Here is a 22,683-nt window from a genome sequence, read left to right as displayed (position 1 = left end):
AGGGGCCTCCTCACGCCACCCCTCCCCCACAGGGGCATGTCAGGTGCTGCCAGGCGGGCACCAGACTGGGCATGGGTGCAGCGCTGCACAGGGCCTTTCCAGGCGCTGCTGCGTCACTGCCTGTGAGTGGTACCCAGGGTGGTGACGCCATACCCGGGGGGCCTGCCTCCTGCACCCCTTCTTTCTGCCTCCCTCGCCTGGCATGGGGGGGGGCTACGGTATCCAGCAGGTGGGTGCAGGGCTTGGGGGCAAAAGCCCTTCCGATGTGACTGCTACATTTTTACAATCAACCCGCTCCTCGCACAGGCTTCACTTCATCTAAACCAGCGCTTTAAGTGGCCCGGTCCTGTCCGGTACCCAGTACATGCACTTCTTTCATTTGAATGGGAGACTGTCTGCACTTCTCAGTGCTGCTGCAATACGTCTAATCGAATAGTCCTGGCACTACCCAGCACTGCTGCAGTATATTTAATGGAAGAGGAGTGCACGTACTCTCCCATTAAATGTATCTAAGCAGTGCTGAGGAGTGCAGGTACTCTCCCATTTCATGTATCTTTGTATTCTATTTCCTAACTATAACGTTCCTGTAACCATTGGTTTTCCAGTGAATTTCTAAGATATTTTTTTATTCTAGTTCCTAACTATAATGTCCCTGTAACCTTTGGTTGTTTCAGTGAATTTCTAGGGTTTTTTTAAATTCTATTTCCTACCTATACTGACCCTTTAACCAGTGTTTTTTTCAGTGAATTTCTAAGGTGTTTTTTTGTATTCTATTTCCTAACTATAACGTTCCTGTAACCATTGGTTTTTCAGTAAATTTCAAAGATATTTTTAATTCTTTTTCCTAACTATAATGTCCCTGTAACCTTTGGTTGTTTCAGTGAGTTTCTATGGTTTGTTCTATTATATTTCCTAACTGTAACACCCCTGTAGCCTTTGCTTGTTTCAGTGAAAATATATGGTTTGTTTTATTATATTTCCTAACTATAATATCCCTGTAACCTTTGATTTTTTCAGTGAAGTTCTAAGGTTTTTTTTAAATTATATTTCCCAACTATAACATTCCTGTAACCATTGTTTTTTTCAGTGAATTTCTAAGATATTTCTTAATTCTATTTCCTAACTATATTGTCCCTGTAACCTTTGGTTGCTTCAGTGAATTGCTATGGTTTGTTTTTATTATATTTCCTAACTATAACATCCCTGTGACCTTTTGGTTGTTTCAGTGAATTTCTAAGGTGTTTTTACATTCTATTTCCTAACTATAATGTCCCTGTATCCTTTGGTTGTTTCAGTGAAATTCTATGGGTTGTTTTATTATATTTCCTAACTATAACATCTCTGTGACCTGTGGTTGTTTCAGTGAATTTCTAAGGTTTTTTTACATTCTATTTCCTAACTATAATGTCCCTATAACCTTTGTTTTTTTCAGTGAATTTCTAAGGTTTTTTAAAAATTATTTTTCCTAACTATAACGTTCCTGTAAAGCACAACTGAGTGCAGCTGCTGTGAGTTGTAGACGTTAGTTTCATACAGATTGTGCTTTAATTCAAAGGCTGTTACCGGACCCTGCACCCCACTCCCTGCAGGTGGCCAATATCCTGCACGGCCTAAGTGTGTACGCAGAGTGCAGTTGGCCTCAGGCCAGACCTGTGGCCAGGCCCTGTTCCCACCCTCCCCTCCCCTGTGTGCAGCCAGCCCCGTGAGCAGCCAAGTCTCTGATAGCAACGGCCTCTGACTATGTGTGGCGTGTAGTTGGCAGTCTGGCATAGGGTTGGCTTGCAACCAGGCCCTGCCACCACTCCGCATGTGCAGCCAACCCTGCACTGGTACCCAACACCATGCAGGCGGTCAACCACCCAAGGACCCCACCCCACAATTTCCTTGTTTATGGTTTTTCTTTTAACTTCATCGGCACCACAGCTCCAGCGTCACCTACAGTACCACAGCTCTGGTATCACCTACGGTACTACAGCTCAAGCGTTACCTACGGTACCAGGAGACCGTACAAGCTTCACGTATAGAAACTTGCACACATTTTTTTTCTTTTTGGTCCCTGGACCCCCCCACTCAAAGACGTGCCCAGGGGTCAGGGTGCCACTACCTTGCCTCTTTATATGTGATCTTGATTTTAACTTGGGGACACAGGCGCCCCGAGCCCTGTAATGGCGACTACAGCACTTTTCTTCATGTTGGAGCTAGCCACTGAGGCCAGTACCGTCCCTGCAAGACTTACACGTACCACAGGAAAATAAGCCCTCTCGGCCAATCAGATCACTCGATTTGTTTTTTAATTACGGTACGGCTGGGCTCCTGCTCGGATATCATGGTAGTTTAATTGCAGGTTTCTCGAAAACAGCAGAAGGGATTTACACCAGATAATGAAAAGCAGTGCTTTGGGGTCACAGTTCTAATGTTCTGCCTGGTTTGGTGTCATTCCATTCAGCCCTTTATTCTGTGTCACTTCCCAAAATGTTATGTGGGCACTAACATGGGCAAATGTTGCTTTCGGGCTCCAGCCCCTACAGGGGGCCCCAAACCTTCATAGGAGCCCTATTCTTATTATTTATTTATTTATTTATTTATGCGTTTTTATATAGCACCATGTGTGAGATGTGGGAAACTGAGGGGCCCTTGGTCCCGTTCTGCAGGGGCCCCATCATCGTACATGACCCAGTGGCTAGCAGGGGCCTCCTAGCGCCGCCCCTCCCCCACAGGGGCATGTCAGGTGCTGCCAGGCGGGCACCAGACTGGGCATGGGCGCAGCGCTGCACTGGGCCTTTCCAGGCGCTGCTGCGTCACTGCCTGTGAGTGGTACCCAGGGTGGTGACGCCATACCCGGGGGGGCCTGCCTCCTGCACCCCTTCTTTCTGCCTCCCTCGCCTCCTCCTCCCCCATCCTCGGTCTGTCCCTCCCCCCGCCCCTCCCCTGGCTGGCACCTTCGCTCCCTCCCCCCTCCCTGGCTCCTCACTCCTCCATCCCTCCCCCTCCCTCCCTGCCTCCACCTCCCTCCTTCTCTCTCCTGAAGGCTCGGCTGGGCCTCGCTGGCCCATTGTCCTCCATCGCTCGCCCATCTGCTCGCCCTCCCCGGGGGGGTCAGTGTCCGGCTCCCCGAGGGCCCCTGCAGGAGCTGGGGGGCTGGCTGGGCCCCTGGACCCGGCCGGTGGCGCAGGGGGCCTCTGGAGGCAGAGGGCCCGGCGGGGCTCCGGGGCCTGCTAGCCTCGGTGGGGGCGGCACCATGGGGGCCCGTGGGCCCAGGGCCCGGCACCGGAGCTAGGACCGGCACCAGCGCAGGAGGGGCCCGGATCTGGGGCCCCCACCGGGACAGAAGATGCCGAGAACCGGGAGAGCGCGGAGGCGGAGCGCAGCCGGACGCGGCCATCGGGCGCACGGATAGAACCGGGGCAGGACCGGGACAGGACCGGGGCAGAACCGAGCCTAGAACCGGACCTTGGACCGGGACAGACCGGAGCAGAACCGGACCCAGACCGGGACAGAACCGGACCCAGACTGGACCCAGACCGGGACAGAACCGGACCCAGACCGGACCCAGACCGGACCCAGACCGGGACAGAACCGGACCCAGACCGGACCCAGACCGGACCTAGACCGGACATTGGACCGTCGCAGCGGGCCCAGGCCTGGCACCCTCCGCATGGGACAGTCCCCGCCGCCCCCGGGCGAGGTGCAGGGCCCGCCGGTGCCCGGAATGTGTCTGGTACCCAAGGATGCCCAGGGCCCGCCCCTGGCTCCTGGGATGTGACTGGCCCCCTCGGCGGACCCTAGTGCTGTAGGCTGGCATCTGGAACCCTTGGTGGCCCCTGGACTGAAGGCTGGCATCTGAACCCTAGGCGGGGCCCTAGACTGGCACCTGGAGCCCCAGGCGGGGCCCCTGCTCGGCGCAGCCTCCCCGGCCCCCAAAGATGCGCACTGGTACCCAGGGAAGGATGCTCGGTGCCCCCTGACCCGATGGAGCGGGGAGGAGAGCCCGCCACACCCACGCGGGAGGGCTGAGGAGGCCATGGCCCCCCAGGGACGCAGCGGGCAACTCGGGGACCCCCGACGCCTACTCCCCTGATCCACCCCCACCGCCCGTGCCAGGGCGAAACCACTCCAGGCTCCGTCTCCACGGCAACCAGAACAGGTGGCAGCGGGGCTGAGCGCTGGCATCCGAGGCCCGGAGAAAAGGAGGAGCTGAGGAGGCCGAGGAGAGGCTGAGGAGGCCGAGGAGAGACAGAGGAGGCCGAGGAGAGACAGAGGAGGCCGAGGAGGAGAAGAGGAGGCCGAGGAGAAACAGAGGAGGCTGAGGAGAAACGGAGGAGGAGAAACAGAGGAGGAGAGACAGAGGAGGCCTAAGAGAAACAGAGGAGGCCGAGGAGGAGAAGAGGAGGCTGAGGAGAAACGGAGGAGGCCGAGGAGAGACAGAGGAGGAGAAACAGAGGAGGAGAGACAGAGGAGGCCTAAGAGAAACGGAGGAGGCCGAGGAGGAGAAGAGGAGGCTGAGGAGAAACGGAGGAAGGAGACGAGGAAAAACAGAGGAGGCCGAGGAGGAACGGAGGAGCTGAGGAGGCCGAGGAGAGGCTGAGGAGGCCGAGGAGAAACGGAGGAGGAGAAACAGAGGAGGAGAAACAGAGGAGGCCTAAGAGAAACGGAGGAGGCCGAGGAGGAGAAGAGGAGGCTGAGGAGAAACGGAGGAGCCTGGGAGGCCGAGGAGAAACGGAGGAGAAACAGAGGAGGAGAAGAGGAGGCCGAGGAGGAACAGAGGAGGCTGAAGAGGAGCAGAGCAGACACAAGAGGTAAGGAGAAGTATGGGGTATGGGGTGTGGGGGGGGGGGGCGGCTACGGTATCCAACAGGTGGGTGGGGAGCATGCGGAGGCTTGGGGGCAAAAGCCCTTCCGATGTGACTGCTTCATTTTTACAACAACCCGCTCCTCTCACAGGCTTCACTTCATCTAAACCAGCGCTTTAAGTGGCCCGGTCCTATCCGGTACCCAGTACATGAACTTCTTTAATTTGAATGAGAGAGTGTCTGCACTCATCAGTGCTGATGTGATACATTTAATGGAAGAGTAGTGCAGGTACTCTCCCATTACATGTATCTCAGCAGCGAGGAGGAGTGCAGGTACTCTCCCATTAAATGTATCTGAGCAGCACTGAGGAGTGCAGGTACTCTCCCATTAAATGTATCTCAGCAGCGCTGAGGAGTGCAGGTACTCTGCCATTACATGTATCTCAGCAGCACTGAGGAGTGCAGGTACTCTCCCATTACATGTATCTCAGCAGCGCTGAGGAGTGCAGGTACTCTCCCATTACATGTATCTCAGCAGCGAGGAGGAGTGCAGGTACTCTCCCATTAAATGTATCTCAGCAGCGCTGAGGAGTGCAGGTACTCTGCCATTACATGTATCTCAGCAGCACTGAGGAGTGCAGGTACTCTCCCATTACATGTATCTCTGCAGCACTGAGGAGTGCAGGTACTCTCCCATTACATGTATCTCAGCAGCGAGGAGGAGTGCAGGTACTCTCCCATTACATGTATCTCAGCAGCGCTGAGGAGTGCAGGTACTCTCCCATTAAATGTATCTCAGCAGCGCTGAGGAGTGCAGGTACTCTCCCATTACATGTATCTCCGAAGCACTGAGGAGTGCAGGTACTCTCCCATTAAATGTATCTCAGCAGCGAGGAGGAGTGCAGGTACTCTCCCATTAAATGTATCTCAGCAGCGCTGAGGAGTGCAGGTACTCTGCCATTACATGTATCTCAGCAGCACTGAGGAGTGCAGGTACTCTCCCATTACATGTATCTCTGCAGCACTGAGGAGTGCAGGTACTCTCCCATTACATGTATCTCAGCAGCGAGGAGGAGTGCAGGTACTCTCCCATTAAATGTATCTCAGCAGCGCTGAGGAGTGCAGGTACTCTCCCATTACATGTATCTCTGCAGCACTGAGGAGTGCAGGTACTCTCCCATTACATGTATCTCAGCAGCGAGGAGGAGTGCAGGTACTCTCCCATTACATGTATCTCAGCAGCGAGGAGGAGTGCAGGTACTCTCCCATTAAATGTATCTCAGCAGCGAGGAGGAGTGCAGGTACTCTCCCATTAAATGTATCTCAGCAGCGCTGAGGAGTGCAGGTACTCTCCCATTACATGTATCTCAGCAGCGCTGAGGAGTGCAGGTACTCTCCCATTATATGTATCCGTGCAGCGCTGAGGAGTGCAGGTACTCTCCCATTACATGTATCTCAGCAGCGAGGAGGAGTGCAGGTACTCTCCCATTACATGTATCTCAGCAGCACTGAGGAGTGCAGGTACTCTCCCATTACATGTATCTCAGCAGCACTGAGGAGTGCAGGTACTCTCCCATTACATGTATCTCAGCAGCACTGGGGAGTGCAGGTACTCTCCCTTTAAATGTATCTCAGCAGCGAGGAGGAGTCCAGGTATTCTCCCATTACATGTATCTCAGCAGCACTGAGGAGTGCAGGTATTCTCCCATTACATGTATCTCAGCAGCGAGGAGGAGTGCAGGTACTCTCCCATTACATGTATCTCAACAGCGAGGAGGAGTGCAGGTACTCTCCCATTACATGTATCTGAGCAGCGCTGAGGAGTGCAGGTACTCTCCCATTACATGTATTTCTGCAGTACTGAGGAGTGCAGGTATTCTCCCATTATATGTATCTCAGCAGCACTGAGGAGTGCAGGTACTCTCCCATTATATGTATCTCAGCAGCGCTGAGGAGTGCAGGTACTCTCCCATTACATGTATCTCAGCAGCACCGAGGAGTGCCGGTACTCTCCCATTACATGTATCTCTGCAGTACTGAGGAGTGCAGGTACTCTCCCATTACATGTATCTCTGCAGTGCTGAGGAGTGCAGGTACTCTCCCATTACATGTATCTCAGCAGCACTGAGTAGTGCAGGTACTCTCCCATTACATGTATCTCAGCAGCACTGAGTAGTGCAGGTTCTCTCCCATTATATGTATCTGAGCAGCACCGAGGAGTGCCCGTACTCTCCCATTACATGTATCTCAGCAGCGAGGAGGAGTGCAGGTACTCTCCCATTACATGTATCTGAGGAGCGCTGAGGAGTGCAGGTACTCTCCCATTACATGTATCTCTGCAGTACTGAGGAGTGCAGGTACTTTCCCATTACATGTATCTCAGCAGCACTGAGGAGTGCAGGTACTCTCCCATTACATGTATCTCAGCAGCACTGTGTAGTGCAGGTACTCTCCCATTATATGTATCTCAGCAGCGCTGAGGAGTGCAGGTACTCTCCCATTATATGTATCTCAGCAGCACTGAGGAGTGCAGGTACTCTCCCATTACATGTATCTCAGCAGCACTGAGGAGTGCAGGTACTCTCCCATTACATGTATCTCAGCAGCGCTGAGGAGTGCAGGTATTATCCCATTACATGTATCTCAGCAGCACTGAGGAGTGCAGGTACTCTCCCATTACATGTATCTCAGCAGCACTGAGGAGTGCAGGTATTCTCCCATTACATGTATCTCAGCAGCACTGAGGAGTGCAGGTATTCTCCCATTACATGTATCTCAGCAGCACTGAGGAGTGCAGGTACTCTCCCATTATATGTATCTCAGCAGCACTGAGGAGTGCAGGTATTCTCCCATTACATGTATCTCAGCAGCACTGAGGAGTGCAGGTACTCTCCCATTATATGTATCTCAGCCGCACTGAGGAGTGCAGGTATTCTCCCATTAAATGTATCTCAGCAGCACTGAGGAGTGCAGGTACTCTCCCATTATATGTATCTGAGCAGCGCTGAGGAGTGCAGGTACTCTCCCATTACATGTATCTCAGCAGCACTGAGAAGTGCAGGTACTCTCCCATTAAATGTATCTGAGCAGCACTGAGGAGTGCAGGTACTCTCCCATTATATGTATCCGTGCAGCGCTGAGGAGTGCAGGTACTCTCCCATTACATGTATCTCAGCAGCACTGAGGAGTGCAGGTATTCTCCCATTACATGTATTTCAGCAGCACGGAGCAGTGCAGGTACTCTCCGATTACATGTATCTCAGCAGCGCTGAGGAGTGCAGGTACTCTCCCATTACATGTATCTCTGCAGTACTGAGGAGTGCAGGTACTCTCCCATTATATGTATCTCAGCAGCACTTAGGAGTGCAGGTATTCTTCCATTACATGTATCTCAGCAGCACTGAGGAGTGCAGGTACTCTCCCATTACATGTATCTCAGCAGAACTGAGGAGTGCAGGTATTCTCCCATTAAATGTATCTCAGCAGCACTGAGGAGTGCAGGTACTCTCCCATTATATGTATCTGAGCAGCGCTGAGGAGTGCAGGTACTCTCCCATTACATGTATCTCAGCAGCACTGAGGAGTGCAGGTACTCTCCCATTAAATGTATCTGAGCAGCACTGAGGAGTGCAGGTACTCTCCCATTATATGTATCCGTGCAGCGCTGAGGTGTGCAGGTACTCTCCCATTACATGTATCTCAGCAGCACTGAGGAGTGCAGGTATTCTCCCATTACATGTATTTCAGCAGCACGGAGCAGTGCAGGTACTCTCCCATTACATGTATCTCAGCAGCGCTGAGGAGTGCAGGTACTCTCCCATTACATGTATCTCTGCAGTACTGAGGAGTGCAGGTACTCTCCCATTATATGTATCTCAGCAGCACTTAGGAGTGCAGGTATTCTTCCATTACATGTATCTCAGCAGCACTGAGGAGTGCAGGTACTCTCCCATTACATGTATCTCAGCAGCACTGAGGAGTGCAGGTATTCTCCCATTAAATGTATCTCAGCAGCACTGAGGAGTGCAGGTACTCTCCCTTTATATGTATCTGAGCAGCGCTGAGGAGTGCAGGTACTCTCCCATTATATGTATCTGAGCAGCGCTGAGGAGTGCAGGTACTCTCCCATTACATGTATCTCAGCAGCACTGAGGTGTGCAGGTATTCTCCCATTAAATGTATCTCAGCAGCACTGAGGAGTGCAGGTACTCTCCCATTACATGTATCTCAGCAGCGCTGAGCAGTGCAGATATTCTCCCATTTCATGTATCTCAACAGCACTGAGGAGTGCAGGTACTCTCCCATTATATGTATCTCAGCAGCACTGAGGAGTGCAGGTACTCTCCCATTACATGTATCTCAGCAGCGCTGAGGAGTGCAGGTACTCTCCCATTACATGTATCTCAGCAGCATTGAGGAGTGCAGGTACTCTCCCATTACATGTATCACAGCAGCACTGAGGAGTCCAGGTACTCTCCCATTACATGTATCTGAGCAGCGCTGAGGAGTGCAGGTACTCTCCCATTACATGTATCTCAGCAGCGAGGAGGAGTGCAGGTACTCTCCCATTACATGTATCTGAGCAGCGCTGAGGAGTGCAGGTATTCTCCCATTACATGTATCTCAGCAGCACTGAGAAGTGCAGGAACTCTCCCATTAAATGTATCTCAGAAGCACTGAGGACTGCAGGTACTCTCCCATTACATGTATCTCAGCAGCACTGAGAATTTCAGGAACTCTCCCATTAAATGTATCTCAGAAGCACTGAGGAGTGCAGGTACTCTCCCATTACATGTATCTCAGCAGCACTGAGGAGTGCAGGTACTCTCCCATTACATGTATCTCAGCAGCGCTGAGGAGTGCAGGTACTCTCCCATTACATGTATCTCAGCAGCACTGAGGAGTGCAGGTACTCTCCCATTACATGTATCTCAGCAGCGCTGAGGAGTGCAGGTACTCTCCCATTACATGTATCTCAGCAGCGCTGAGGAGTGCAGGTACTTTCCCATTACATGTATATCTGCAGCACTGAGAAGTACAGGTGTTCTCCCATTACATGTATCTCAGCAGCACTGAGGAGTGCAGGTACTCTCCCATTATATGTATCTGAGCAGCACTGAGGAGTGCAGGTACTCTCCCATTACATGTATCTCAGCAGCACTGAGGAGTGCAGGTACTCTCCCATTACATGTATCTGAGCAGCGCTGAGGAGTGCAGGTACTCTCCCATTACATGTATCTCTGCAGTACTGAGGAGTGCAGGTACTCTCCCATTTTTTTTTTTTTTTTTTTTTAAAAGACGTTTATTAAGTTTTCACAGTGTAGTACATATGGCGCAGCCTACAACCCATAGGGCCGGCCGCAACTGGAGGATGCACGTATAAGACAGTGAAGCACAAGTATCATGCATGTAGTCGCGTACCGGTTACCAAACATTACTTTTCATGAGCAATAATCTTCACGCTATAGGTGCCCTTGTGTACAATTTATGTATAAATGACGTCATGTTTTAGTAAATATGAGTAAAAACAAAAAAGAACATTTCAACTCTGTAAACTGGACAGTTCTCATCGGTATGTCCCATTTTGTCAGTCGTGTCATCAGAGAACCATTCCGCAACCTTGTTTTCGAGCCCAGGGAGAGCTCGCAGACCGTAGTTGCGTGACAAGAATGTGGGTGTAAATGAGACACGTGTGTGGCCTGCCTTCGCTTCGAATCGCTCCACCCACTGAGGGACAGCTGAGTCTTACATCTCATCTCTGCATTGTGCAGTGATTCGTACGGGTGGGTCTATATATCGTCAGTGAGCTGGAGAGAGAGACGTGGCCTGTGCCAGTCCCCTCGCCTAAGTCGTTATTCGTGTGTACTTCCTGGTGGACAAACCACGTATGGGAGATAAGAATCCAGAACATATAAACGGGGGTGGTAGTAGGGGGAGGGGGGGGGGGGTTCACGGGAAGGGAGAGTGCATCGAAGGAGTGACTCCACGGAGGGCGGGCGGTAAGGCACCAGAACAGGCCTGTATGGTTTCATGTCAGCGGGTGAATGCCTATCGCCGGGGGGGGGGTTGGGGGGTTTCATTCACCTAACGCACCTTCCTTCATTTCGTTCGTGTCATTTCATGTATTGTGGACCCTATATGAGTCCCCTGTTCGCACCTTCTTTCTGGAGGGATCTCACAAAACCGTCCCAGAGCTGCGCAATGGGGAACTGTCTTAGGCCCGCGACCTCCTCCCGATGTAAAGCTATGCTTTCCGCCCTGGCCCAGTTAGTGAAGGAAGCGCACCAGTACTTAGGGATTGGCGGCTCCCTCCTTTTCCAATGTTTAGTGATCAGCCGTTTGGCCGTGATGAGGCCTAGATCCCAGAACCTGGCGTGTGTCTTGTTTAGCTTGGTCCTCCTATATAAACCTAGCATGCATGCCTCCCAAGTGTGTGGTAGTCCCGGGCCAGCGCTGCGCGTTAGGAGGGACGTTACCTCCCTCCAGTATGTGTCTAGTGAGGGGCAATTCCAGAGCATGTGTAAGATGTCCGCGCCTATCAGGTCGCATCTGGGACAGGCTGCGGTGTTGATCATGAAGTATGATCCTATCTGGCGACAAGTATGCCTGGTGTATTATATACAATTGGATGGTGAGGAAGCGGGCATTGCGTGGGATGTTCATAGGGCAGGCTAAGATCATGGACCACTCCGTATCCGTCCATTCCCTCTGTCGGTGGGCCGCCCACTTGTCCCGCGCCGGCTGTGTAGACCGCTGTGTATGTAGGAGGAGATGCATATATCAATAAGGACTAGCTAGATTAAGAAGGATAAAGAAGACTCAGATGGGTACGTCATCTAGCAACAAGGAATGAGGAGAAACGTTGTTTTACCCTGTTGTAGCTGTAGTGGATCAGATTTACTCACGAGTTTTTCGGTCTGGGTACTATAGAGTAGTCACCTCGGTTAGCCAACCACTCGACCAGGCCATCACTACCCCTGTTCCAGGCCTTGGCAGTTCATTAACCGCATGCGTGCGGCATGATTCCCCCCCGTACGCTGGATTTTGCGAAAGCGCACTTTACATGACGAGCTGGGCTCGTCATGAGCGTGCGAGGAGGCTACCTCATGACGAGCCCAGCTCGTCATGAGCGTCGAAGGGGTTAAGATCAATACCCATCCCATCACATAATTGCGCGATTTGCCCACACCACAGTCAAGATTCTGACTTCAATGGGCACCAACGCGCATGCGCGACTTCACCGCGCATGCTCACAGACTCAGTACCAGCGTTAACTATTCGCGCATGCGCAATACCGCGCACCACCTCCACTACACATGCGCGATCAGGCCGACAATGACACGGCTATTAGCGCGCATCCCTCCCTTTGTTTTTACCACTCACAGGTGAAATCGATCTACAAGGGAGTATAAAAACGAAACCGGACGCCCCACTCACCTCATACCGGGCGCCGCGGAAGGACGAATAGGTCCAAGGAGGAACCAGACCGAAAAACTCGTGAGTAAATCTGATCCACTACAGCTACAACAGGGTAAGCCACCTTTTTCCCAACAGGTTGGAGATTTGTTGAACTACCTTTTATTCCACTAGGGTCTCTTTCTCTGCCAGGCGACCCATGAAGCTTTTTACAAGACAAAACAGAGTGAGGATCCAATATTACACTTACCTGTACCTCACCTTGTAAATACGCTTTTTTAGCCCACCACCAAAACACTATCGGTTTTGTTACAATTCTCACCAGCTTCATGCACGTGCCATGAGCTCACCATAGCCGATTATAGGCCGACCACCACCTTATAAGCCGGCATCTTGTGGTACATTATACCATACTGAAATGACTCTACCTTGTACGTCTTGTCTTTGTCCTATGTGTTGTATGTAGTCAAGCTTGAGGGAATCCCCTCAAACAGCTATAGCGCCTTAGCGTGCGCCACACATAGCCAAAAGACCACATAACCACTTAAATATTAAGTTTACTTTTGCACTTTCACATACAAAAAGGTCCTGAGGAAAGCCAGCTTAAAATTAACAAGGCACTGGCTGAAACATGTAGACCGCACTAGACGCTGGAGGTCATAACAAGCACTCCAACACGTCTTCTTGCCTTTTATCCGCTAGCAGAGGCCCAGTTCATTAAAAATAAGCAACCCTCGGGTGCTGGGACCGCCTGCATAGCTTTTAATCAACTTCACTTCTCACACCCTTCTTCACCGCACACTCAGCAACATACCAGCTCCGCAGTCTCCTGGCGTTGAAGCACACCCGGGGCACATTGGGTGCCACTGTGGTGGGCCCGATGATGAAGCATGCCACCGACTAGGTCGGTGGGTGAGGGCTTTATGAGGAAAACAACGTTTCTCCTCATTCCTTGCTGCTACATGACGTACCCATCTGAGTCTTCTTTATCCTTCTTAATCTAGCTAGTCCTTATTGATATATGCATATAATCCAGGGGATTCGGTCTAGCTTATCTAGTCCTCTCTCTCCCTCTTGATCTAAGCATATGTAGGAGGAGAGCCTGTGCCAGCCAGTGGGTAATGTGAGTACCGTTACCCATTACATGGAGGTATTGCATTACATGGTGCATCTGCGGCTCCTCCCCAATGTCTCCCCAAGAGTCCGTATATGTTCTTAATATGGACGCATGGGTCAGGAACTGCCCCGGCGGTAGACCCGTGCTCTCTACCAGCTCCCCATATGGAAGCATTGCGCCGTCCGCATATAGGTCACCCATTGTCTCCACTGCAGCCTCCGACCAACACTCCAGAATGCGCTCTGTTACTGTTCCGTTTCTCCTGGGTGTGCCCAATAAAGGAATCGCAGGGGCATACGGCTTGACTTCCCGTGTTAGTTTTAAACTGCGGAGGAAACACTTGCGGGCCACTGCCACATGTAGGGGCAGCGTATTTACAACAAGGGGTGGTGATGGACAGAGTCTCTGAATTAAGCAGAGTACTCTCACCCAGTCAAGAGATCAGGGCTAGATCCAACACCGTTTTTTAGCTCATTGCACCATCCCAGTTTCAGAACCTGGCTGTATGCAAATTAGTCTGTCCCTGGCCCAGTGCATCATGGGAACAGGGCAGACCAGACTACAAAAGCCAATTCTTACACTGGGAAGGAAACAAGCTTCCGGGGACCGGTTTCTGGCATTCCAGCCGTCTTCGGCCCGGCTTGCTTGAATCCTGATGGTGCAATGAGCAAGGGACTCATGTCTGAGTATGCCCTTCCACGCTTAGGTTGGACAAAAATATTTACAACAAGGGGTGGTGAGGGACAGAGTCTCTGAATTAAGCAGAATACTCTCACCCAGTCAAGAGATCAGGGCTAGATCCAACACCGTTTTTTAGCTCATTGCACCATCCCAGTTTCAGAACCTGGCTGTATGCAAATTAGTCTGTCCCTGGCCCAGTGCATCATGGGAACAGGGCAGACCAGACTACAAAAGCCAATTCTTACACTGGGAAGGAAACAAGCTTCCGGGGACCGGTTTCTGGCATTACAGCCGTCTTCGGCCCGGCTTGCTTGAATCCTGATGGTGCAATGAGCAAGGGACTCATGTCTGAGTATGCCCTTCCACGCTTAGGTTGGACAAAAATATTTACAACAAGGGGTGGTGAGGGACAGAGTCTCTGAATTAAGCAGAATACTCTCACCCAGTCAAGAGATCAGGGCTAGATCCAACACCGTTTTTTAGCTCATTGCACCATCCCAGTTTCAGAACCTGGCTGTATGCAAATTAGTCTGTCCCTGGCCCAGTGCATCATGGGAACAGGGCAGACCAGACTACAAAAGCCAATTCTTACACTGGGAAGGAAACAAGCTTCCGGGGACCGGTTTCTGGCATTACAGCCGTCTTCGGCCCGGCTTGCTTGAATCCTGATGGTGCAATGAGCAAGGGACTCATGTCTGAGTATACCCTTCCACGCTTAGGGTGGACAAAAATATTTACAACAAGGGGTGGTGAGGGACAGAGTCTCTGAATTAAGCAGAATACTCTCACCCAGTCAAGAGATCAGGGCTAGATCCAACACCGTTTTTTAGCTCATTGCACCATCCCAGTTTCAGAACCTGGCTGTATGCAAATTAGTCTGTCCCTGGCCCAGTGCATCATGGGAACAGGGCAGATCAGACTACAAAAGCCAATTCTTACACTGGGAAGGAAACAAGCTTCCGGGGACCGGTTTCTGGCATTACAGTCGTCTTCGGCCCGGCTTGCTTGAATCCTGATGGTGCAATGAGCAAGGGACTCATGTCTGAGTATGCCCTTCCACGCTTAGGGTGGACAAAAATATTTACAACAAGGGGTGGTGAGGGACAGAGTCTCTGAATTAAGCAGAATACTCTCACCCAGTCAAGAGATCAGGGCTAGATCCAACACCGTTTTTTAGCTCATTGCACCATCCCAGTTTCAGAACCTGGCTGTATGCAAATTAGTCTGTCCCTGGCCCAGTGCATCATGGGAACAGGGCAGACCAGACTACAAAAGCCAATTCTTACACTGGGAAGGAAACAAGCTTCCGGGGACCGGTTTCTGGCATTACAGCCGTCTTCGGCCCGGCTTGCTTGAATCCTGATGGTGCAATGAGCAAGGGACTCATGTCTGAGTATGCCCTTCCACGCTTAGGTTGGACAAAAATATTTACAACAAGGGGTGGTGAGGGACAGAGTCTCTGAATTAAGCAGAATACTCTCACCCAGTCAAGAGATCAGGGCTAGATCCAACACCGTTTTTTAGCTCATTGCACCATCCCAGTTTCAGAACCTGGCTGTATGCAAATTAGTCTGTCCCTGGCCCAGTGCATCATGGGAACAGGGCAGACCAGACTACAAAAGCCAATTCTTACACTGGGAAGGAAACAAGCTTCCGGGGACCGGTTTCTGGCATTACAGCCGTCTTCGGCCCGGCTTGCTTGAATCCTGATGGTGCAATGAGCAAGGGACTCATGTCTGAGTATACCCTTCCACGCTTAGGTTGGACAAAAATATTTACAACAAGGGGTGGTGAGGGACAGAGTCTCTGAATTAAGCAGAATACTCTCACCCAGTCAAGAGATCAGGGCTAGATCCAACACCGTTTTTTAGCTCATTGCACCATCCCAGTTTCAGAACCTGGCTGTATGCAAATTAGTCTGTCCCTGGCCCAGTGCATCATGGGAACAGGGCAGACCAGACTACAAAAGCCAATTCTTACACTGGGAAGGAAACAAGCTTCCGGGGACCGGTTTCTGGCATTACAGCCGTCTTCGGCCCGGCTTGCTTGAATCCTGATGGTGCAATGAGCAAGGGACTCACATCTGAGCATACCCTTCCACGCTTAGGGTGGACAAAATAATTTACAACAAGGGGTGGTGAGGGACAGAGTCTCTGAATTAAGCAGAATACTCTCACCCTGTCAAGAGATCAGGGCTAGATCCAACACCGTTTTTTAGCTCATTGCACCATCCCAGTTTCAGAACCTGGCTGTATGCAAATTAGTCTGTCCCTGGCCCAGTGCATCATGGGAACAGGGCAGACCAGACTACAAAAGCCAATTCTTACACTGGGAAGGAAACAAGCTTCCGGGGACCGGTTTCTGGCATTCCAGCCGTCTTCGGCCCGGCTTGCTTGAATCCTGATGGTGCAATGAGCAAGGGACTCATGTCTGAGTATGCCCTTCCACGCTTAGGTTGGACAAAAATATTTACAACAAGGGGTGGTGAGGGACAGAGTCTCTGAATTAAGCAGAATACTCTCACCCAGTCAAGAGATCAGGGCTAGATCCAACACCGTTTTTTAGCTCATTGCACCATCCCAGTTTCAGAACCTGGCTGTATGCAAATTAGTCTGTCCCTGGCCCAGTGCATCATGGGAACAGGGCAGACCAGACTACAAAAGCCAATTCTTACACTGGGAAGGAAACAAGCTTCCGGGGACCGGTTTCTGGCATTACAGCCGTCTTCGGCCCGGCTTGCTTGAATCCTGATGGTGCAATGAGCAAGGGACTCATGTCTGAGTATGCCCTTCCACGCTTAGGGTGGACAAAAATATTTACATGTAGGGGCAGCGGGCGCGGGCCATTAGTCAAGGGATGGAACAGTGCGCATACCTGCGCGTGCGTCCATGTGTACGTAGAGGTGGCCGTATCATCCAGGTGCGTGCCACTTAGCCAGTGCGTCACCCATTGCAGCTGCGCAGCTAGATAGTACAGTTCCATATTAGGAACTGCCAGTCCACCCTCTGTTGCTGGGGAGTATAGTTTTGTCAGGGCCACACAGGGCCGTCCCCCATTCCAGATCAGGCTGCGGGCCATTGATTCTAGGTCTCGGAAGAATTTAGCGGGGACGTAGGACGGGATGTTGGCAAAGTGATAGAGCAATCTGGGCAGTGCTATCATTTTGATCAGAGCAATCCTGCTCGGTACGTTCAGGGGCAGTGTCCTCCAGAAAGCCATCTGTGCTCGTAAAGAGTTCACGGCACGTCCCAGGTTACCTTCCAATATGCTCTCCAAGTCCCTATATATGTGCACTCCAAGGTACTTAAAGGAGGTGGGGTACCAGGTCAGTCTGACACCTCCAAGGGTCACATCACATTCCTGTGTTTCACGGCTGAAAGAGTACACTCTGGACTTTGCCCAGTTGACTCTAAGTCCTGATACTGTTTCGAATGTCTGGAAAATATCCGACAATTCATCTGGCACTGCTGTGAGGTCTCGGACGTACAGAAGCAAATCGTCCGCGTACAGTGAAACCACATGTGTACCATCAGCCAGCGGGATTCCCCATCCCGCTCCCCGCGACCGCAGTAGCGCTGCCAGGGGTTCAATTGCCAGAGAAAAGAGTAGGGGCGATAGTGGGCAACCTTGTCTGGTGCCTCTGCGCACCCGCACCGCCTCAGAGAGTAGCCCGCCCGTTCGCACTCTGACACTCGGCTGTTGATAAATGAGGTCCACCATTTCCTCGAACGCACCTCCCAGGTCAAATTTGTCCAGCACTGCCCCCAAGTAGGGCCACTCCACCGAGTCGAAGGCCTTTTCGAGGTCTAGGACCAGACAGCCCGATCTCGGCCATTGTGACACCGCTTCTACCTGTACCCGGAAGAGACGGCGGATATTGCGCGAGGTGCTCCTCGCTGGCACAAAACCGTTTTGGTCAGTATGGACCAAGGCAGGGACCTCCGTGGCTAGGCGACGAGCCAGCAAAGAGGTGAAGATTTTATAGTCGGTGTTCAACATAGCCAGAGGCCTGTAGGAGCCCACGTTGGTACCGTCTCTACCCGGCTTCAGAAGAGAGACTAGGTTAGCTTCATTTAGCGTAGCAGGAAGTGCTGAGTCCTCTATCGCAGCGTTATACAGTTTGAGCAGTTCTGGGATCAGTATATCGGAACATGTTTTAAAGAATTCGGCAGGGAGGCCGTCTGGGCCCGGAGATTTGCCATTGGAAAGTGCGAAGATAGCTTCACGCAACTCCTCCTGCGTGAAAGGCGCTCCCAGGTCTCCCCGTCGCGCTTCTGTAAGAGACGGTAGTGGGATGTTCGCTAAGTAATCTGTGATAGTCGCCGACGAAACCCTCAGCTGTGACCTGTATAGGGCCTGATAATGCTGCACAAAGGCCTGATGTATTTTGCTCTGTGTGTGCACTACTTCTCCCATGGGCGTCTGGATGGCTGATATCGGCTCAGTACGGTTTTCTTGTCTGACTAGCCAGGCCAGCAGTTTTCCGGGTTTGTCGCTGTGTTGGTGTGTCCGCGCCGAGTGCGCCGCATAATTAACGTGACGCAGTCTTTCTAGCAGCGCCCCATGTTCCACACGGGCCTCATCCAGTCCGGCGTCCGTCCCCTCAACCGCCTCCTGTTCCCGGCGGAGTAAGTCAGCCTCCACCCGGCGCAGTTCGGTTTCTAACTGTTTCTGTATACCGCCCTGTGTTCCCAAGCAGTGACCTTGCATTACCACTTTGAATGCGTCCCACTCGACCTGCGGGGAGGACGCCGTGCCTGAGTTGTCAGTGAAATAATCTGCTACGCGTGCCTGCAGGGAGTCTCGGGAGGGGGCGTCCAGCAGTAGGGCCGGCTGCAAGCGCCACGTGGGGATGGGCGGGTGGGGGCGTTCCCAAGCTATCAGCAGCGTGTGTGGGTTGTGGTCAGAGTGTGTTCGGCCAAGGTATTGTAAATCTGTTATGTGCGGTAACAATTCCGATGACACCATATATCTATCCAGGCGGACATGTAACGAGCGTGCCCCTGAGTAATAGGAGTATATTTTGGTGTTAGGGTTATGCGCGCGCCATGCATCCCTCAGGTCCCACTGTGTCGCCCATTGGGTGAGCGCTTTAACGGCTCCCAGAGACGCAGCATCAGGCCTAGGTGGGGCCGAGCGGTCCAGTGCGGGATCCAATACTGTGTTGTAATCCCCTCCCAGCACCCAGGGGACTCCATGCCAGGGTGCCAGTTTTTCCGAGACGCGTGCCAGGAAGCCCCCCTGTTCCGTGTTCGGAGAGTATATGGATGCTAGTACTATAGATTGCCCATCCATGCGGCCCTTTACCAACACATATCTGCCCTCCGGATCAGTCAGCACTTCAATCATCGCAAAGGGAGTGCCTGGCTTCACCCATATGAGCGCTCCCCGGGCAAACGAGGAGTACTCAGTAGCATACAGTTGCCCCCTCCATCTACGCCGCAGTGCAACCACCTCTGCCTTGTTCAAGTGTGTTTCCTGCAGAAGTGCAATTTGTACCTGGTGTCTTTTCAAGTATGAGTATATCTGATAACGGCGTGCTGGTGTGTGCATACCCCTAATATTCCAGGTACATATTTTGGTCGCTGTCATCATACATCAGTATTTTCCTCCTTCCCACCCCCGTAACCACAGCCCAGCACCCATCCACAAAATCTCCACCGCCAACTCTCCCCCGGCCACCCCCCCCATCGCACTCATGATTAATCAGGAAGACATTAAAAAGGGAGGAAGAAACATGGAATAACAATAACCAACTATAGGGAGACTTCCCTGAAATACCAAAAGGGCAGCAGCTAAACGGGCCACCGTCCATACTCTTTAAAGAAGAGGGACAACGATTCAAGTCTAGGGGGATCGTGTGCTACTCACGGTCCTGGCGAGTCAATTAAGTGTACAATAAGGAAGATCAAAGCCCTTCCCCGGGCCTTATGGACAACGTTAGTGCCCAGAAAGGCAACCCCGTTGCGCGCTGCGGGGTAACCTGTATCCGGCAGTGGGGAGGCAGGAGCGCCGTTACCACCAAGTCTCTGGCGCCAGACAGTCCCCAAGCTATGCGAGCAGCTGGTGGGCGGGAGAGAATGTACAGAGCTGTGGCGTGTTCCCGCGTCCCATCCTCCCCGACAGTGGCTATATAGCCGGACAGGTACTCACTGCGCAGGTACATGCCTCATGTCCTCAGGTCTGCGGTGGACATCACGGGCAGCGGCTGATAGGTTCAGTTGCGCCGCAGCTGCCCGGACAATGTTCTCATTCCCGCCGCCTGGGCTGGGTCTGGAATAGTGATTCTTGTGTGCTTTCAATGTAGCATGTCTGCCGTTTGAGGCGTGACTACTGGCATTTCCACCGACTGTTGGGAGTCTGGTATCCCGTAGATTGCCTCATCATCGCTGGGTTCCACTCCTGGGCTGGGGGCCTGAACCACATCCGAGGTTGGCGAGGCGCTCAGCTGGGAGACCCTCCAGAGTGCATCGCGTTGTTCCTGGATCATCTGGTCCGGTGGTGGGGAGTGTCTCGTCAGTTCTTCTAGACGACCAGTTCCCTGTTCCCTGTTTCTGCGGCGGCGGCGTTGTCCGCGTGGTCGCGGTCTCGTCTCGTAGCTTTGCGCCTGTCTGGGCGTTGAGTTAATACCACTATCAAGCCATTCGTTGACCTCCTCAGGAGTATTAAAGAAGTAGGTCTTGTCTCTCGCTTCCACTCTCAGTTTGGCTGGATAGAGTAGGGAGTACTTGAGGCCCTCGGTGCGGAGACGTCGTTTCACGTCCAGGAAGTCGTGTCTTTGGCGTTGCACCTGGATGGTGTAGTCCGGGAAAAACATCACAGTGGTATTTTCGATGCGGACTTCCCCAAGTCTCCTGGTTTCTCTCAGGATCGCGTCTCTGTCCCGGTAGTTCAGGACTCTAAAGAGTAGCGACCTCGGGTTGGCGCCTGTGGTGTGGGGTCTCGTGGGTACGCGGTGCGCACGTTCCACTACAAATTGAGCCGATAGCGTGCCCTCAGGTAGTAGTTCTCGCAGCCAGTCCTCAACTCGTTGGGTAGGACGAGGGCCTTCCCATTTTTCCGGGACACCCACAAGCCTGATGTTGTTGCGTCTCGCCCTCCCTTCGGCATCCTCGGCGCGCTCTTCAAGGAATTCTACTCTATCGACAAGGTCCTGTACCTGTTTATCCGTTTGCGTGACTTTGGGTCCAAGGTCCGTCACTGTGCCTTCCAGTGTTTTGGTTCGATCAGACAGTTTCTTGTGGTCATCACATAGATGAGTCAGGTCTATGGCAACGCTGTCTATTTTGGACTCCAGGGACGTTCTGGTCAGCTGGAGCGATTGTTCCATGCGTTCCATGGCGGCTAGAACGCTGTCCAATCTCGCGGTCACCTGGTCCGCGGCCATCTTGCGCAGTGTTTTGTTCGTTTTTCCCGTCGGCAAAGCTCCCCCGGTGCCAGTGCGGGTTCTCACCCATCCGGACATGTGCAGGGCATCTTGTCTAACTGTGCGATGTATGCGCTCGGGCGCTGGCGAGCAATGCCCGTGGTGCCCGGTCACGTTGGTATATTAGTGATGCGGGGCCAGCAACCACCAACAGTTCGGTTGACTCCACACACCCTGTGGGCGGCCGATGACGTTGCAGCAAGATGTCCCGTGTTATTCTAGTAGTCAACTAACACTATTTCGTCTCCAGCCTCTGTGCGGGGGGTCCGCTGGGGTCCTCGGGTGAACTGGGCAGGCCAAATGACACTGTGTGGGCGCCGGAGGGTCCAGGAAGGCGGGACCGCAGGTCCAAGGCCACCGCCAATGATACTGGGTGGTCGGGCCTTTGCGACGTTGTGCTTCGGTGTTGACCCTTACCGTCCTCTAGGCCGCCGTCGGCTCAGCAGTCGTGTCCCCCCGGGCGGGGCGAGGTGCTCGCTGGGCTGGGGGTCGCGGTCTGGTCTCAGCACCGCCGACCCACTGGTGAGGATAGGCGCCGCAGGGCCGCGACCCCGCCCGATGTGTCCAGGGCCTCCTCCGCAGCGCGGGAGAGGGGTCTCCGTCCGCAGCCACGGCAGACCCACCGGGATCCAGTGTCCAGGGTCAGGCGCCTCGCTCTCAGGCTGCAACTGGGCGACGATGTTGATATCCCAGGGGGCCACCTTGCATTCAGTCAGGGGGCCGCTGTTAATGGCGCCCGCCACTGCGGTCGCGCCGGCCAGGCGTCCCGCACCTCCCGGCCCAGTCCCCCAGGAACCTCCGGGGACAAAGCGGGGGGCGGGATCGGAGCGGCAATGTGGCCCCGGGTCCCAGGTGTTGTGCGCGGGGGCACCGCACAAGTCCAGCCCCGCGCTCCGCAGTGAGGCTCCCGCAGTTTTGCCAGCCGTCTGGGTGGCGGCCAAGTCCGCTTGTGAGGCCTGTAGGACAGGCCCAGGCCGCGGGCTCCCGCAGCTTTGCCGGCCGTCTGGGTGGTGGCCAAGTCCGCCTGCCGCCCGTAGGAAAGGCCGGTGCTGGTGCGCTCGGTTCCCGGAACCGAAAATCAGGCTGCTGGCTCAGGAGGGCTCCGGGACGGTCCGCCTGCGATGTCGGGTGGTTCTGAGCGTAAATAGCGGAGAATCGGCCTGGGGAAGGGCCTCCTCCGCAGCGCGGGAGAGGGGTCTCCGTCCGCAGCCACGGCTGACCCACCGGGTCCAGTGTGCAGGGTCAGGCGTCTC

General features: G+C 53.1%; 1 protein-coding gene across 2 annotated transcripts in view; it reads left to right on the top strand.

The window, feature by feature from the left end:
* The first annotated feature begins 2,992 nt into the window (after window positions 1-2,992).
* The window catches only part of GPR173 (G protein-coupled receptor 173), a 65,628-nt gene continuing 45,937 nt past the window's right edge, over window positions 2,993-22,683 (top strand). Inside the window, exons 1-3 of one of the 2 annotated variants that reach the window (XM_078664518.1) lie at window positions 2,993-4,478; window positions 4,542-4,657; window positions 4,698-4,796. The gene's annotated coding sequence lies outside the window, so the exon portion shown is untranslated. Of the gene's footprint in view, window positions 4,479-4,541; window positions 4,797-22,683 lie in introns of both variants that reach the window. The other variant, XM_078664517.1, reaches the window with a different exon arrangement.

Source organism: Lissotriton helveticus, chromosome 10 (assembly GCF_964261635.1).
Source record: "Lissotriton helveticus chromosome 10, aLisHel1.1, whole genome shotgun sequence".
In the NCBI taxonomy this organism is placed as follows: Eukaryota; Metazoa; Chordata; class Amphibia; order Caudata; family Salamandridae; genus Lissotriton; species Lissotriton helveticus.
The sequence above is the reverse complement of the archived record's forward strand: the minus strand, read 5'-3'. Positions and strand labels throughout refer to the sequence as shown.